The sequence below is a fragment of the Neolamprologus multifasciatus genome, chromosome 9 (assembly GCF_963576455.1).
Source record: "Neolamprologus multifasciatus chromosome 9, fNeoMul1.2, whole genome shotgun sequence".
Classification (NCBI taxonomy): domain Eukaryota; kingdom Metazoa; phylum Chordata; class Actinopteri; order Cichliformes; family Cichlidae; genus Neolamprologus; species Neolamprologus multifasciatus.
The window spans coordinates 1164223-1183060 of NC_140447.1; the positions used below are offsets into that span (position 1 = coordinate 1164223).

General features: G+C 39.2%; 1 long non-coding RNA gene across 1 annotated transcript; it reads left to right on the forward strand.

The window, feature by feature from the left end:
* On the forward strand, positions 1 to 2708 carry LOC146510745 (uncharacterized). Its single transcript, XR_014876221.1, has 3 exons — positions 1 to 133; positions 297 to 477; positions 850 to 2708. It is a non-coding gene; the product is annotated as an uncharacterized LOC146510745 (long non-coding RNA).
* Positions 2709 to 18838: the final 16130 nt, after the last annotated feature.

Sequence of the window (18838 nt, forward strand, 5' to 3'; positions counted from 1 at the left end):
AGCCATCCACCATCCCTGCTGCAATGAATCGGTAGATGCTGGGGTACTGCCTCTGGATTTGCCCTTGCACAACATTGAGGAGCTAAACAATGCAGAGGCAGCTTTTCAATCATAAGAGGCAAATAAGGCAATGGTAAGTATATAAAGGTTATGTACACTTTGTAACTATAAAGTGTAATAGCTGTCAGATGTGATTTAAATACATAACAACGGCCTGTTGATTAAACACACAAGCACTTGCATACACATTTAAGACATGAGACATGCTAATTCCATCTCTTAAAATGTGTCTATAGGTGAGACGCTTTGCCTTGATTGGAGGGACCACACTGGAGGTGCGAGTCCGCCGTGTAATGGCTTATGCCATTACAAACGAGCTGGCCTCGGTACTCAACTGGGCAGGGAAAAAAACCAAGGACCAGACAAAGCAAAAAATGGCATTTAAAGATACAGCGCTCTGCAAATGCATATATGGTGGTAAGTTTTACAGTTTTTTTGCTATATTACTTTGTCTTTCTTAATAACAAGACTTTCATGTCCGGTTAATCTGGAGATGGAGTCTTTGGTCTTTGGCTTGTTTAGTCCTCGGGTTGTAGTTGTACAGCCCGAGGACCCCATGTTTATTTTGTTTTAAAGGCTACACGGCACACCATGCTAAGACTTATCACTTTTTCCGCTCATAGCTCTTTGGGAATCAAATGCGGCAGTTTGCAGATTTACGCCTGGTGACTTTCATGTTTATCAGCCTAGGAGTTTACATACTTTCTCCCCGCTGAAGACAGTTAACAAGAGCTTATTCATGTGCTCTAATTTACTTTTTTTGTTTGTGTGTGTGTATTTTTTTCCTAGATGGCCTGACGCAGCAGTTAGGGGCAAACTCTATGTCCGAGTTTGTCTTTGCACAAGCAGTGCAGAAATGGCTCCGATACGCCCCAGATCGTATGGGTGGTGCAGGACGCACATCATGCATCCCCATCCCAGAGTAAAAAATTACAAACTTCTGTGAAACATATAAATGTAAATAGGAAACTGTCTTTTAATAAAGTATTTAGCAAACGAAACATGCCTGTTGACCTTTTTTTGTTTATTTTTTTTCTCTGTTACATCACATGCAATGCTTTCTTATTTTAGGATATTAATATTGACATGATACATTGTGAGACATTTGTTGTTGTTTTTTTTATAAAGGGTGTCCAATTTGAGGAATAAGTACAATTATGTGTTTAGGTGGTTTAAGTATTGATGGAAACATGCAGTAGTTTAGTATTGGTTAAAATACCTATAAAGAAAGGTAGATTTCCAGTCATGATTTAACTGTTGTTTTAATAAAAAGCAACTGTGCGAAAGAGGTGGAAAATCAACACCATAGCTCAACAGTGTTTCAATATCAGAATCTGACATTGTTTCAATGTCAGGTTTCAACATTGATTCAACATCAAAACCTGACGTTGTTTCAACATTAAAAAAGGGTGCAAGAGTGACGTTAGGTCAACGTCACACTTCAACGTTGATTCAATGACGTCGCCTGATATTGACTCAACGTTGTTTCAATGTTTCCTTGCTATCTGAGTGGTGCTAAACTTTCTTTGTTTTAATGATTCTAAAACTGAAGTAATGGTGTTCAGACCTGCCTCTACTGCTGGGTTTTAAAATGGATTCTGATCTTTAGCTTGAAAGCCAGATCGGGTTGGTTGTAACTAGAGATGGCACGATACCACTTTTTTATGTCCGATACCGATATCATAAATTTGGATATCTGCCGATACCGATATGAATCCGATATAGTCTGTTTTTTAATCAATAAAAGTTTTTTTTAATATTTTGCTGCATTTTGTATAAGTTTATACTCAAGTTTAAATAAATAACAACACTAAAGCTATTCTGTTATACCTGTATGTAAAAAATACAACAAAATATTTCATAGTTCAGCAACACTGATCAATCTAATAAACGTAAACCTGCTCCATCCTCCCTATTCTGGTATTTTAAAGAGTACTTAGCAGAAATATCAAGCAACCTAACTAATAGGGTTGCAAACTCCCAGCAAAAAAAGAAATAGGGAACCACCCCCCACCCTCCAGCTCATGATGCTTAATCGATGTAATCAAATTTAATTTGATGCAGGGGGAAAATGCACAGAAAGAAATTATTTTTCAAGAATAATTAAATAGATTCAACATCTTTCTTCAACAGAATTGCAGACTGCAAGATGGTATCTTCCCAAAGGAAAAAGTAGTATAGCTTACTAGGGTATATTAGACTTAACAGTTACTATATACAGTAATGAACTTCTATATATTTTACATCAGATTAAAACTTTTGGTGTAAGAGTCAGATAATTATTTATTAAAAGCTAGACATTTTAAATGAGAATAAGAAAGAAAAGTATGTCTTTGTGCCCCCTTTCCCTGTTAATGCCCTACCTGGCCCCCCTGGCAACACTTTGCTAGACCCGCCCCTGCACAGTTACCAGCTGTCAGCTACATAAAAAAGGATCCTGGTGTTATTTGTCTCTCAGAAACAGTTCATAACTTCCCTTCAACTCATTCATGTCACCTAAAAGGTAAACCTGTTTCTCCATCACCTGTTCAGCTCTGATGATTCAGTAAGGACATCTCCTGGTTTCATCTTCATGTTTCCCTCTCACCACATATCCAAACCGACATCATGACCAGCAGCTTTACAGCTGTGGCTCCAGCAAACATCAGCTGATACTAGAAATTAATATTAAATAAATTCTAACAACACCTGAAAGCTTAAACGTGCTGCTGTTGTTTAGCGCGACATCCGCTGGTTTCCTCTTTCTGGAGCAAAGTAGGCGATAAACAAACAAGAGAGAAAAGCCGGTCAGCTGATCATTGATCAGTTTCATGATTGAAGTAGCAACAGGAGAGGGAGGGGGAGAGAATGAGAGAAGAAGAGGCAGCTGTGCAGCGTAACGACAGAATAACTCCAGCTTTGTGTCTTTTTCCATTCTAGCTGAAGTCCGGGACAAACTGTGTTCCTTTTCAGCTCAACACCAAACGCGTAATATTTTCTCTGAATATGGGACGATTCCGTTTTTTACGGGATCGTCCCGTAAAAAACGGGACTCTACTAACTAACCTTATGAATAAAATAAAGTTCACTATCAGTAACATCATAGCACCCGCCCAGCTGTATATAACCTCCGTCATGCTAGCTAGTACGCAGTACGAGTTATTGTAACTGACTGTAAAAAGTCAGCACAACGAAAATAAACTCCACCTAAACTTGGTTTATATCTGACCAGACAGACTGCAGGTCATAACTTCTTACCTGAAGTTCAGTTCACCTGACACTCGGACCGGCGGCTGCCTCGGGTCTCTCCTCTTGCCTCCCCTTTCTCTCATCCACCTGCTGGCCTCCACCACTTGCTAATGTTACTGAATCTGTGGAAGCTCCGCCATAGCCACCAACAAACAACTGAGTTATTTTTACACACCGGCCAGCATCTGGCCAATCCACCACCTTTCATTGTTTATACCGTTACAAACAAAAAGAAAAGTCATCGGCCCACCGAGCAAATGCCCGGTATGCCCGATGGCCAGTCCAGCTATGGCCGTGCCATTAGTTAACCCTTCGCGTGCCACAGCTGGCACGCGTGCCTAGGGTTGCCGACCCCTGTCCTACAGGAAAATACAGAGAATGTTTTTTTTTCAGTGCAGACAGAACTAGAAACCTGTAGGCAGACAGATGGGAAGCACATTGTTAGAAATAATTCTGCAGATCTTCCATCCATTCCACAGCATGCTGGTTTTCGCTACAGGGTTGTTATTATAGTGGAACTGTTATTACAGTGAAGATTGGATATCACAGGGCATGTGTACAGGAGTCAGATGTCAGAGAAAGACAGTGCAATACTCAGACATTCCTTTTCTAACAGAGCTCTGGGTTTTGTTCATGTCACCCTCTTAACAGATGATATCAGTACACAGGATGCAGGAGAAATGATATAACACCTATTTACTGTCTCATCAAACTAAGGAAAAAGAAGAGACATCAATCCATTAGTCTAACTTTTTTTTGTTTCCTGCCTTGAACTGTGACAAAATAGGAATACCATTTCCAGGAGACTTGGAGACATCATGTCATGATGTTTAAAAGAGACATATTCCAGTTCAATTAGATCCTCATCAGGATGGATCGAAGACAGGAAAAAAGCTAATTTAAACACTCCATAGTTGACCACTCATAACTGTAACACAGAGAAATAAAAGAAAATTCAAATGTAAATGAGAAAAAGGTCACATTAGAACAAAAAGAAAAGAAAAAAGAGCAGTTATTTATTAAATGAACATGCTCCACAGGTACACGGGTCAATGTTTGCATAATCAAAATGAGAAATAGCTGGATAAATTATTATTTTTGACGCAAATGTGATCAAATGTAAGATGTAAATTTTAAAAACCAGTTATTACATTAAGATTTACTACAATTCAGATTCTTTTATGCTTTGTAAACACAGATACAATGTGTTTTACAGGGACAACGGTACTAAAACCACTGAAAGATGAATGATTTGATCTTAGGAATCTCCATCACACTGTCATTACACATACATATAGGACCTTGGGGGTGGGCACGCTACCCGATATCCAAAAGACCATCAGGGTGTACACCTCACCCCTGGCGTCGTTGCCCACCTCTCAATTTTAAATACACGTAGACATTGAGGGCTATCAGGAGGGGCTATGCGCTTACCTGCTGCTCTCTGGCAGGTAGCTCCATGTCCTCCTGGGTTTTAAATGCACCTTAGAACACACATGCATCAACACTACATATGAGCGGGCGGAGGGAGGTTTGTAGTCTTCTCACTCACACCCCCGTTCTCTGCAGCCTGTTGGAGCGGGGGGGCTGGGAGGAGGAGATGGCCGCCCGATCGGGTCTGGAATGTGGGGCCTCTCTGCTGCTGCCGAGCCGGGGTGCCCTCAGCCTCTCGGCCTGGGGCTCGGTCACTCTGGCACAGCTGGCTGCCGGCGGAGCTCACGGGCACGTCACTGCAACCCCCCCTGGCTTCTGCTCCGCGGCTGCTGAGTGACCCCTCATCTGGGACTCTCCTCAGCTCTTTCTGGGACAGTGGCACGGCTGCCCCTCTGTTGGTCTTCCTTGGTCTCTTGTGTTCTGGGGGCCTCTGGATGTCTGGAGTCTTGATCTCCTCCATACCTGCTTCATGCCCTGGAGGACGGGGCTGTGGCCCCCCCACACCCTCTAGCAGATCATTACATGAGGGAACCTTTTAAATACAAGCGCGTCCATGCTCACAGGTGTACACACGGGGACTCACACACACAAACTACACCCTTTTTGGCTCCTACCTCAAAGCACACTGTGCTGTCGATCTTACGTGCTGCACAATAATGTTTAATATTTAGTATTTACTTTTTCCTTTTTTATTTCTCAACAGGTGATCCAGGTGATTGATATATATATATATTTTTTGTCTGCTTATTTTGTTGGTTTTTGTTTTTTGCCCTTTATCACCGTCCCTTTTTCCCACAGTTTTTCTTTCCCTCTTTCTTTCTCCCCTTTCTTTTCCTCATTCAAGTCTGTCCCATATCTAGCAAGTGAAAATAAAATGAAATAAACAATAAAAGGTGAATCAAATAGACCAATACGGCAAGGCTGGGATGGTCCATTTGGTAAAGTAAATCCGTTGGGCATCTTTCTTCGCCTTTAGACAATAATTCTGATGGAACCAAACGGGACAGGCATCTCAACCACCATCATCAAAACAGTGTTTTATCTCTTCTATAGACTTTCAGAGTTTTGAAGAACAAATGTCAAAGCACATTTAACAGCACGTAGTGATGTAGTACTTTATTAAAAACTGTTTATTAACTTCAAATAGCTTCAAAAGCTCTTTCATTAAAAGGGACTGAAATGTTAAGGTCTTACATGAATGTAAGCGAATCAGTAAACACTCCTAATTAAGTACAGAATGTCTGTACTTTCACCAACTCTGCAAATAGCCAGCTGAAACATTATACCCAGAGAGAATCAGGCTCATCTTGAAAACTTCAGCATTCTTTAAAAAAATCAAACACAAACTTAAAATAAGTTTTCTGTGGATAAATTGGCCTTAATGAGTCTGCCCCCAGCTACCAGCTGCTTCCCTTTTCCATTTTGTTTTCCTCTCCTTTTTCTCATTTATCTTACATTAGTTTATCAAATAGTGAAAAAAAAGATATCGGTCCAATAACTCCTGCATATCAATGTCAGGATTTTCCACAAATCCCCTAACAGCATGTAAAATAAAAATGTCTAAAATAAACATTCACACATTATTTGATTAAAACAAATCAGTGAGACATTTTTGGTCTTTCTGTGATGAAACATTTCAGTTCATTTTCCATGCATCCACCATCTGTTCCAACTGTAGTGCTCTTATCTAAACTGCACTAGACACATTTTCCAGATGTGGGCTGTTAGCTTTTGTTCTCCTGCCTCCTTTGACTTAATGTCACTATCTGCGTTCATGTGTGGCTGATGAGTCACACACCTGCTTAATGCAGATTATCGGGCCTTTGTCTTGTTAGTGGCCTCATTTTTCTGCCCTCGTCAACTTTTATTAAAACCACACCAAGTGTGTTTTGTTTTTTGTCTCAAATGAGCCCGAGGTAACCAGCTAACAGGAGACCTGAAACAGAGCCTCTTTCATTTATAATATTAAAAAAATATTGTATATATATATATATTATATATATTGTAAAACTTCTCACCTTCTCATAGAGCATTCATCAGCTTTGTAAAGTCATATGGTTAATCTGCCTTTCTCCAAATTTAGCCACAACAGCAAATGTCCGTATTTAAGACTTTGTCTTTTGTCATCTCTGGTTTAAAATTTGGAAAACTAATTCTGTGTTGGCAGCAAACTCAAGACAGCTGAGAAAGCTCCACGGGGTTCCCTCCATCGAGGTGACATGACAGGAGGGTTTTCCCTCTGCATATAAATATATTTGACATCAACCTGCACAGGTTTAGATTTAGTTTTCCTGTCATCAGGGATTTCATACAATAAAATCTAAACATTTTTAGATTAACCTTTTAACTTAACTTGCATTGACTGTAAAAAAAATAAATATGGCTTTGACTCTAAAGTAATGAAGTCCTGGAACTGCAACGCATTTTGCATCTCTGCTATGATTGGAACAAGCAAAAGATTAAAAGTGAGAGTAGAGCTGTGGAGCTGAACACATTACAAAACAGAAAAGGAAAAAAACCCTAAATATACTGGAGTCTTACCACTGATTTTATCTATAACTACTGAGTTTCAAACCCTTACCCTGACTAATTTTAGCCGTAAAACCAAATGCCAGAACAAAACGGAGCCTATCCCAGCTGCCTTAGGGCAAGAAGCAGGGTAAACCCTGGGAAGCTCGGTTTATTATGTCTTCATTTTCTACAATTAGTTTTCATGTAATGAAATGTGCTATATAAATACAACTGTCATTGACGTTGTTATCTGTAAATTGTATACCCTTAACAGGCACGTGCAGGGGCGGGGCTGGAGGGGCTTGAGCACCCGCCCCTTTCCTGATGGGTGCCCAAAGTGCCCTTTTGTTGAGGCAACTTTTAAAAAAAGATTATTTATTTATTTTTTTTATGTGTGCGTGCGGAGTCCTGTCTGTGCCCCTCAACAATAATATTTAACTATTAATCACAGTTTTGCTAAATAAAAGGATCTGGCTTGCATCAGTCACATGATCACATTTAACCAATGATTGCTCTTGACGGCAGAACGCGCTGGTTACGAGCCGGGAACGAGCCGGGAATGAGCTCACAAAGAGCACGCGCATTTTTTGTAGTCCGGAGCTGTAGGAGAAACACAAGTTAACTCAGAGACACAGACTGATGCGACAAAACCAGTAAGTAGGTGTACAGCGTACATTGTATAGCACACCATTATACAAAAAAAACAAAACAAACAAAACAAAAAACAAAAACAAGGGCAGGGATAGCTCAGTAGGTAGTGTGGTGGCCCCATTATCGGAAGGTCGGGGGTTTGGCTCCACTGAACGGCTACCCTGAGGTACCCCTGAGCAAGGTACCGTCCCTACACACTGCTCCCCGGGCGCTGCATTGGTGGCTGCCCACTGCTTCACTGGGTGAATGGGTTAAATGCAGAGGAGCAATTTCCCTATGGGGACTAACACATACACATTATTATTATACACAGGAGTATTAGCTTATTATGTACACGTTGGTAAGCTGTCTTGTGGCAACTGACGAACTGAAACAAACGAGCGTGCTGCGTGTGCAACAGCGTGACAAACATTACCTGTCCTTTTATTAACTGCACAAGTAGTGCTGGTCATAGCTGCTGGCTACCTGTGTAAGGCTGTCATGGGTCTGTAGCTCTGTCACCGTTTTAGGGAACATATTTAGTTTTAAAGTATTTAGAACATATTTAGTTTTAAAGTTAGTTTCCGGGCTTTTCCTGCCTTTCTGGGGGGATTATATTTCACTAAAAACGATCTAATATGCATGTCCACATAATTATGCATTATTATAATATTTTAAAAAACACACGCTGTATTTTAAAGAACATACATTAAGAAGCAGATTATATTAGATTTATATTTTAAATAAGACAAAATTTGGATTTTACAGCAGTAAAATTATATCTCTACAGTTTAAAAATGTAATAAGCTTTGCCCCTGCACAGAGTGGATCGTGAAACAAATGGAATCATCATAATGACATTATTTCATATTTATTACTGCCCCCTCCTCATTGCTTTATTATTGTAGCTCTAGTAATAAATAATAATGTAAGGATTCTGGATCAGCACAGTGATGCCCATAGTATACACAGTATTCTGAAGAAGGTCACTGTGTGTGCGTGCCTGTGTTTGTTTTATGTATATGGATTACTTTAAATTATTACTCATTATATAACATTGTCCAGACATGGCTGGTAAGGACATGAGGAGGAAACAGTGGGAGCTGTGTGAGGCTACTAAAGGCAGTGCTATAACATTTTTCTGTCATCATTTTATTATAGATTAAGTGCAAGAGTAGTTAGGTGTGGATAATTATATTATAGTTTATAATTATAATTATAATTATATTATAGTTTATTGCAATAGCAAGTTGTGCCTTGTTCTCAGATAGACAGCAAGTGGAGAGTGATATATGAAAAGATGGGATGGAAGGAAGAAGAGAAGCAAAGAGTGATTCACAGGCAGAGCCTAAATTATTTCTCACAGTTTTTTGTTGCCTTATGGTTCCAAGCGCTGTCACCAATCTTTGCATTTTGTTATTATCTCATGACACTTGTTTAATCAGCTACCATCTCTCCTATGGATGTTTTACTGTCTACAGTCTCAGATCAGCACAGCCCTGCCCTCCAGCACTATCAGCAGTAGGAGCAGCAGAAACCCCTCAACAGCAACATTGTAACCATCAGGTAAAACATCGGCTACGTTTGCTTTGCCTTGTTGCCCCCTCACAACAGTGATATAGTATGATGCAATTCCATATTAGATTCTTGATGAATGTGTGTTGTTGTTATTCAGCCTGGTTCAATGTGCCCCTTTTTAACTTTGAGCACCCGCCCCTTTAAACGTCTCTGCACGGCCCTGACCCTTAATGAACCTGCTTTGTACTATTCCCTTTTACAAATATTTACAAATTACTAATCATTCTAGTTTGATCCATACAAAATTGAAATTTGAAAAATAGAAAAAAAAAATAGAAACATTGAAAAGTCAAAGAACAACTGAAGTTTCTCTTTTTCAGTCGAATATGGGCAATCTTCTGGTTTCCATCAAATACTGTCAATAACTGCTGAAGAAAATTTCAACAATCACGGTTTGATGTAACTCAACTGTGTTACCATAGCACAGGCTTTAAATTCCTGATTTTAACTAGATGTTATTGGTGGAGCGTTACCAGTAAAGCACTTAAACCAGCGTTATCATTATGTCATTATTTTGCCAAGGTCACCAATTTCATAAAAAAAATCAACACATGCAGGATATCGTAATCTAACACCCGTTAGCAATTAACAATCAACAGCAATTAGCCCAATCAGTTACAAGACTGTTTCGGTTAAATGTCCTAAACAAAAGAAAAAGGAAACTCAAAAAAGGGAAACTAAATTATAAAGATAAGTAAGCTTGTTTTTTTATTTTTTTTATTTTACAAGGTCAACAAGATGCATGGCTTACATGTCCTGCGATTACATTGCTGTTGGTAGTTTTGGAACTGTGAAATTACTTATTTCATGAGACCCTGTTACCATTTGCAGACCAAGGATTGGTAACACTTATTTTCTGGACTGTATATGAATAAAGAAAAGAAAGATGGTGAAGTAGGCAGTGCATTTGTACATGTTAATCTCTTAAATTAAATTACGGTGTGTAGCATAATTTACCATGCAAATGTATCCCTAGAAAGAAGTCAATTAACTTTGTAAACCTGAAAACCTAAGGTTAACTTTCCCTTCATAGACCGCAGACCGTAGAAGCCAGTGGCTTCCCTGCTCAAGCTAATGTAACCTCATCACTGGAGAAAAACTCAAAAATAATTAATCTAATTAAGTACTTGGATTTGAGCTGCAATTGTAAATTGGTGGCACCATGGTTGTCCGTGATGACAATAATTAGCTGATGTAGTTGATGTCCCAGGGGCATTACACAAATGTTGGTCTCATGACTGTTACTATCCAATCAATGAAGGGAACATGGTTTGTTCTACATATGTGTGAAAAGGGCTTCTTCTTCTAGTCCACTAGTGACAAAAGAAACACTATTTCAATAAAGAAGGTTTGAATCGAATCACTGAATTAAAAATATTATGAACATCAATCTGTTGGTGGTAATATTAAAGTCAATAATGTATAGATAAAGCTGTACTGAAAGTGTAGCTCTGATTTAAGCTTTTCTTTAAAATTTTCTTCATTTAAGGAAAAAATATACAGAATTTGAGCATAATAAACAGACAGTGAATTGACTCAAACACTGGCAAGAAAATTATCCTTGTATAAAGCAGTGGTGAGAGTATGTACATTTTTGCATATGCACAGAAGGAATCCAGTTTTCAGTATTAATCCGACAGCTACAAGGACAATAACCATAGGATGTCCTTAATGATGTAAAGGAAAACATCAGGCAAAGTAGAATGAGTACAGCTTTGGTACTGCTTTCAGATAGTTGGTGTTCTATACATACATACTAGAAAAAATTGTAGAAAATCAGTTCAGGTCCTTACTATGCCGATTGCAGATTTTTGACCCTTTTCAGTCTGGCTTTCAAAAGCAGCACTCTATGGAGACCACTCTCTTAAGGGTCTATAATGATCTATTAATGGCATCTGATGCAGGAAATTGTCCCGTGATCATTTTGCTAGATCTTAGCGCAGCCTTCAATACCATCGACCACAAAATCCTACTCAACAGGCTGAAGGTTCTGGCTGGTGTATCTGGCACCGTCTTAGACTGGTTTTCTTCCTACTTATCAGACAGGACTTTTTCTGTTAGGACTGATAGGTTCTCCTCTAACCCTGCTGCCCTAACCTGCGGGGTTCCACAGGGTTCAGTTTTGGGTCCATTATTATTTTCTTTTTATATGCTTCCTTTAGCTGCATTATTCAGTCTTTTAGTGACCTGTCTTATCATTTCTATGCCGATGACATTCAGCTGTATATGTCCTTTAAGCCTCATCAGCTGGATAGGCTGTCCACCCTAGTCCAGGCTTTAACTCAAATCTCTGATTGGCTTTCTAACAATTACCTTGTTTTAAACATGAACAAGACAGAGACCATGATCATAGCTCCTCCTGATCTATATTCTAAAATCAGTCAGGTTCTTGCCACTTTCTCTTGTTCTGCTAAGCCAAATATTCGAGATCTTGGAGTAATATTTGACTTTTCTTTGGGCCTTGACTCACACGTAAAATCTCTGTCTCGTTCCTGTTTCTTTCATTTAAGGAATATTTCTCAACTGCGACATATGGCCTCCTTAGCTGAACTGGAAAAAATTGTCCATGCATTTGTGTCATCGCGTTTAGATTATTGTAATTCCCTGTTTACCAGCTTGGATAAATCATCTCTTTCTCGCCTCCAAGCTATACAAAACGCAGCAGCCCTACTACTAACTCGCTCACATCACTCCTATTTTATGTTCTTTACATTGGCTCCCAATAGATTTTAGAATTTGTTTTAAAATTATTGTTTTAACGTACAGAGCACTAAATGGCCAAGCCCCAGATTATTTATCCAAGCTTCTCACAAAATACACTACTGCTCGCCGTCTCCGCTCACAGACTCAGAGTTTGTTGGTTGCTCCCAGAACACATCTGAAGACGAAAGGGGGCGGAGCCTTTCAGTCTGTGGCACCAAGGCTGTGGAACAGTCTACCTCTACAACTACGTTTGGTTGACTCTGTGGAATCCTTTAAAAAACAGTTAAAAACTTGTTTAAACAAGCTTTCTGTTGACCAATGCTTTTTACATTTTTATATTTTTAATTTACATTTAAACTCTATATTGTGTATATCGTGCATTTTGCTATTCATCGTACTGTTTATTTTAATCTCTGTGTGCAGCGCTTTGTGACTACCTCTCTATGAAAAGCGCTTAATAAATAAACTTTACTTACTTACTTACATTTTTCCCATTTATTATTCCTGAAACATACATTCACATTCTGTTGTCTGTTGTTTTGTTCGGGGAAATAACTTATTTTAATGTGAATGTGTCCGCTCTTGTCATGGTCCAGGTGAGTGCCGGTATTTTTCCATAGAGTTGGTGCTTCCACCGAGTGGTGGGTTTTGATAATTGATTTATCGATTAAAATCCTAGCTTGGATAACGTGATATCGATTCATTAAAATCCTGAATAAATTTTTAAATATACATTTATTTTGCTCGAAATGCCAGAATCTCAGGTTAAACCTCACAAAATTTCAACAACCACCAAACAGCTAAAACAGTAAATGAGAGCAGGAACACGGATTCTGCACAAAGACGTAAAGCGCACCCGACGCATCAGAATCAGTAATTTCTCACGCCGTCAGGCTGAAAGCATAATGTTTTTTGAAAGCAGCTCACTGGGTCCACTCTTTGCGTTTACATATTTTTGCGCTAGATTCTGAAGCTGCAGGTTTTTATCTCTCTCCAAACAATATTGTCTGAACCAGCAGCAAGAGAAGATCCAAACTACGCTTCACATAAACATCGTCATGGACTCACTCTGACTTTTGCTGTTTTGCTTCCACCACGATAAAATCACACTTCATGCACAGCTCTCTCTCTCTCTCAGGAATAGTCTCCCATCCAAAAATCTCTGTTTTCTGCATTATTCGCTTGCTTATTATGCACCTGCCTACCGTTGTTTACAGCGCTGCCGGCCGCTGCTTTTTTTTGTTTGTTTGGTTTTTGCAAAACTCTTAGCTGTGTCTCTAATAAAACCTCTGTAACTTTGCTCTGCTTCACTTCAGCAGCATCAGCTAATGTTCATATGTTGATTAATGGTTTTCTTTTGTTTTTGTTCTACTGCACAATTTTTTAAAGATTATCTGCTATAAAAACCCAGGCCAGGAAAATGTTTTTCTGTGTTTTATCTTCAGTTACTTTGACACAAATGCATCTGCTGTGATGCTCACACCTCTGATAAAGTCTCACAAGCGTCAGCTGTCTTTTTATAGATATAAAAATATGGATATGTACTGATTCAAATCGAATCGAATTGAATGGAATTGAATCGTGGATGGAATCGATTTGGGACCTTGTGAATCGGAATCAAATCGAAGCTAAAAATCAGTGACGATACCCAGCCCTAGTTCCACCTCTAGGAGGAGTCACCATATTCCACTGTGCTGTCCACACCTGTTGGCAATCAAGCTGTCGGTATTTAAGTCCAGCGCTCTCAACTACTCTTCGCCAGATCTTCAGCTAACCTCTGTTAGTGTCGGCCGCCATAGCTCTCGTGAATTTTAGCGTAGTGAATTATTTCTACTCACCTCAGCTTCACAGCTACGGCTCTTGTTCCACTTCACTCACCTGCCTGCCTCCCTGCTTCGACTACTGGATTACGTGGATCACCTCCATCTGGATTTACATCCGCTCACCCGGACCATCTACCCCTCCATGCTGTTACGCCACCTTCGACAAGTAAGATATTGTACTGGAACCCCTTCTGAACCTGTCTCCTCTCATTACAGTGACTCTGTCTCCCTGTCCGACCCATCAATCTTTTAGCTCACAGTACATGTTTGACTTTTCAAGTGTTGTTCCACAGCTTGTAAATAAAGTTTTGTTGTCATATTTATCAGTGCCTCTGTCTATCTCTGCTATTGGGTCCATTCACCTGGTTTCAACTGTATGATGAATTCCTCTACTTTAATTAATTTATCGGCACCTGGACTTTAATAGCTCATATGTACTTCAGCAAGGTTTCTGTTTGAAATCTCATGTACAGTCACAAGTTTTGAAAGATGTTTAGAGGTGATATTAAGGATTTAAGAATAATCAATCTCAACTTTGTAAGATTGTACTGCAAGATCACTTAAAAAAAACCTTGCAACAACACTTGAGATATAGAGCAAAATAATTTTCCTAGTATAGTTAACAAATTATTTGGTTTTGAGACTTTACGATGTAATACTTAAATGATGGAGCTGCTTCTTATTCTCCCTACGGTTATCAAGCCTCCTGTGTGTAGACTGATGTGGAGATGGATGTGCTCTAAATATTTAAGGGGATGTGTCGCTGCTTAATCACTGCTATGATTGTTTAAAGTGCTAAACCCATAACCTAGCTATGCCTGAAATCGTAAAATGCCGCATTTGTAGCATATAACAAGCCAGATGTACCATGGCCGAAGCTCTACAAAATCTACAAAATATCGATAAAAACTTATAAAAATGGAGGCAACTTTGCCTACGTTACAATGTACACAATGAATGAAAAGATCTTTACTGCGTATACTACTATGGCTCTGCAGATTTTTTTTTCTTTTATTTTAACCTATGTCGCCTCGCCTTGAGGCTGGCAAATCAGTTTTGGTGAATTCTCTCAAGCAGTTAAACGGTTTCTGTTGTGCCTGTCACTGCTCCCTGTTTGTTTTCTTACCTGGTTCTTCCTGACCTTGTACTTTCTCCTCACGTTCCCCTCTGTCCTCCTCTCTCCCTCTTTGGACTGACAATCAAATACAAATAGATTGTATTCAATTAGATGAAAAAAATACAATAATATGAAAAAAAATATATTAAGATCACTAATAAAAAAAGTCCTCTCTCTGTGTACTTTCAACCAAAAGGCAAATAACCAAACCACATGTACATCTAATAAAAGATATAAATATTGAAACACTGATCCAACATTATTCTTGATTGATGGATCATTTGTTCTTACACTTTTACCTGAATGTTGTTCCTGGGTTTAATATCTGCACATATGACAAAATAACCAACTTCTCTCATTCCATTTCAAACAGGACAGTGGCAACAACAGCAGGCTGCAGACAATTTAAAGTTTTAGATTTTAAATAGGCTGTATAAATTTCAATGTGAGCAATAGGATGGTCAAATGTCGCTGATTTTACTACAGAGCAGGACGGATTGTAGGGCAGCAAACATCGTCGGAAAACACGTTTTCAACACTGCAGGTTACCTGGTGTAATGTTTCTCAGCTAAAAAGAAACATGGTCTGACTCCTACCTAACTATATAAAGAGTAACTGAAGGTTAAATGCAGTTAGCATGTCCTGTTTTAAGCCAGGCACTCACACCTCCGCTCCGCTGCGCCTCAGCCACCATTGCTCTGGCAGCAACGTCGCCAGAGTAGGGGAGAGGCGAGCTGGAACAAACCATTTTGGGAGGGGGGGGGTATCTATACTTTTGTTGTTAAAATGTTACATCTCAACCAAGTACTGAATGCTTTTTATATTTTTAGTAGTGTGTCACACAAACAGCAAATATTATCAAAAAAAGTAAGAAATTTTGGGGGGTGCTTTGATTCATTCAGCACCCCCAAAAATGGGCTAAAATCGCCCCTGCTGTGAGCTATCAAGTCTTAACATCTGTTAGTTCAGATTTCTTTTGTGATTTTATGTTGTTAGGATCTGACATTTAGTAATCTCTCTCCCACAGCATGCCTTTTTCCTGTCTTCCTCCCCTCCTGCACCTCCCTGATCCTGATTCTGCCAGTTTTCTTCCTGTTAAAAGGGAGTTTTTCTCACCCACTGTCACCAAACTGCTTGCTCATAGGGGGTCATTTGATTGCATCTTGTGGAACTAATGTTGAGATTTGGTGCTACATAAATAAAATTAAAGTGTTGACAATTTTGATTCCTTCTCTTCTTTTATCACTAGGTCTGGATAATGCTGGCGTCCTTTGTTTACCTCTTAATTAGTTCATTTTTATTTAGCATCATTTTACGTTTTTCAGTGTTTTTATTTAACTGCTGTTTGTTTGTTTATCTCCTGTTTTATTTGATTGTTTTCTCTTGCCTCTTGCTTTGAGTTTTGCTTCCTCACTCTCTCCGTCTGATTGTCACTAGTGGTAATTATATGTAACAATGTTTTATTTCACTTGTGTCTAATCTTTAATCAGCTGTGTATCTATAATGTTCCTCTTTGTTGAACCATCTCTGCATGTTCCCTTGTATTTTTTTCCAGAGAGATTACATTGTCTTGTTAATAAGTCCTATTTTCTCCTAACCCTTTAATACTACCCTTATATGAGTCATGGGATATTTGGAGCTTAAGCCCTGAGTCACTATACATCTTCCTGATGGACCATGACAAATCCTCAGAATATTTTACCTCATGATAATACATCTGAAGGTGAACGTGTTTTGTAACTGAATACAGATATGCATTGCCTGAACCTGCTTTATCATGTAGCAAGATAGCTGCTCTTGCATGGAGTCAGGACATGCAGCTGCAACATGAAGGCAGATGGCAGCATTTAGATAGGGAAAATGAAGGAATCTCAATTGATGTCAAACCACCACAGACTCGTGTGAGACAATGTTCTTCACAGAAACCCCTCAAAGGAAATTCATTCAGTTGAAAAAACACTTAAAAGATGCATTAGCGCTGCAGTATCTGGCTGTATGTACAGATACGAGTGTTGTTTGGAAGTGAGCAGCAGATTCAGGAATCCCTCCTGCTGAGGGTTTAATAGGCAAAATTTGGAAGAGACTGGCAACATCCAGTCCTCCCCAATCTGACAAATTGCAGGCCTTTTCTGCTGTCTCAAAATTTCAAATGAAATGCCTGGCAACTGTTCAGATGTTTTTAAATGCCTCTAGCTTGGCAGTCCACTATTTCATCTCGCTGATCTGCTGGAAAAACATGTTTGGAGACAGAAGCAGATAGACAAAGACAGAAGAAACACTTGGAGTGTCTAATAGTAGTCCAGTCTAGAGTTCAGCCTCGCTGTCCTCACTGGAGCTCAGTATATGTTGTATTCCTGACATGCACACACTACCCATCCACAGCAGGATGTGTCATCTTCAAAATAATGTAGATGTATGATGAATGGATATCTTAATCATTTTCTCAGTTATTAAATGATGACATCTGTATACATGTATGCTCATTGGCTTCATTTTGATGACTCAAGCATTGTGACATAATGCGCCCATGGTAGCACCAAGTTAACATTAAATAGCTATGACTTGCATACTGTGAGGCAGGTCAGGGAGCATAAATAATCCAAAAGGACTCAGCCCATTGATGCCGCAACATGCTTTAGTGTGTGTGTGTGTGTGTGTGTGTGTGTGTGTGCACATGCCTGCAGCTGATTCATAGAGTCCTGCGGTTAATTCAGGCCTTCAAAACACAGACAAGCGATGGGAGGCAATGAAGATTAATAACAGTACAAAAAAACAGAACGATTAAGTATTTCACCAATGTAAGCTGCACATAAATGACAGACTGACTAATTAAAAGTTCCATATTTACAGTGCTGTAAAATGTTTTGCCCCCTTCCTGACTTATTTTTAATTGTGGGAAGGTAATTGTCACATTTACATGCTTCAGATCAAAATAGTTTTAATTTTAGACAGAGATAATTTAAGTAAATACACCATAAAGCTTTTAGATTCAACTTTTTATCAGTCAGCAGAATATTTTCCCAAAAGTCAAGGCTACAATAAAAATGTTTAACAAATGTAAAACGAACCTTTGTGTTTATTTTAGCCAGCTGTGTTTTTTGCCCTGGACCTCTTCCTTAGATGGCACGTTTGCACAGTGTCATTCTTATTTTATTAGGCCTGCAGTTCTTGCTTCTTTTGTGACTTCTTTTGAGTCACTAATGCACTCTTGGAGTAATTTTGGTGGGCCGGCCACTCTTGCTAAGGTTCACTACTGTTTTTCCATTTGTGGATAATGGCTCTCACCATTGTTCTCTGGAGTTCCAGGGCATTACAAATGGCTTAATTACATCCAAGCTGATGAATGTCAATGACTTTGTTTCTCCTCTTTGAGTTTGTCTAGATCATGGCATCAGGAATTGTTCTTTCAAATCTTTTAGCTTATTTTACTTTGCCAGGTTCCATTTAAGTGATTTCTGATTCAACAGGTGTGGCAGTAATTGCGAGGTGGTGTTGCTAGCAGGTGGGGTAACCTTTTTGGGTGGCTGTAGATCAGGCGGTAGAGCAGGCCATCTATTAATTGGAAGGTTGGTGGTTTGAGCTCCAGTCTGCATGACAAATATCCTTGGGCAAGATACTAACCCCATGTTGCTCTTTGGTGTATGAATGTTAGCTAGAAAGCACTTACATTGAAAGAGAAAAGAAAAAAGTGGGTGTGTGGACGGCTGAATGAGACAAGTTGTGTAAAGCGCTTTCAGTGCTCAGAAAGAGTAGA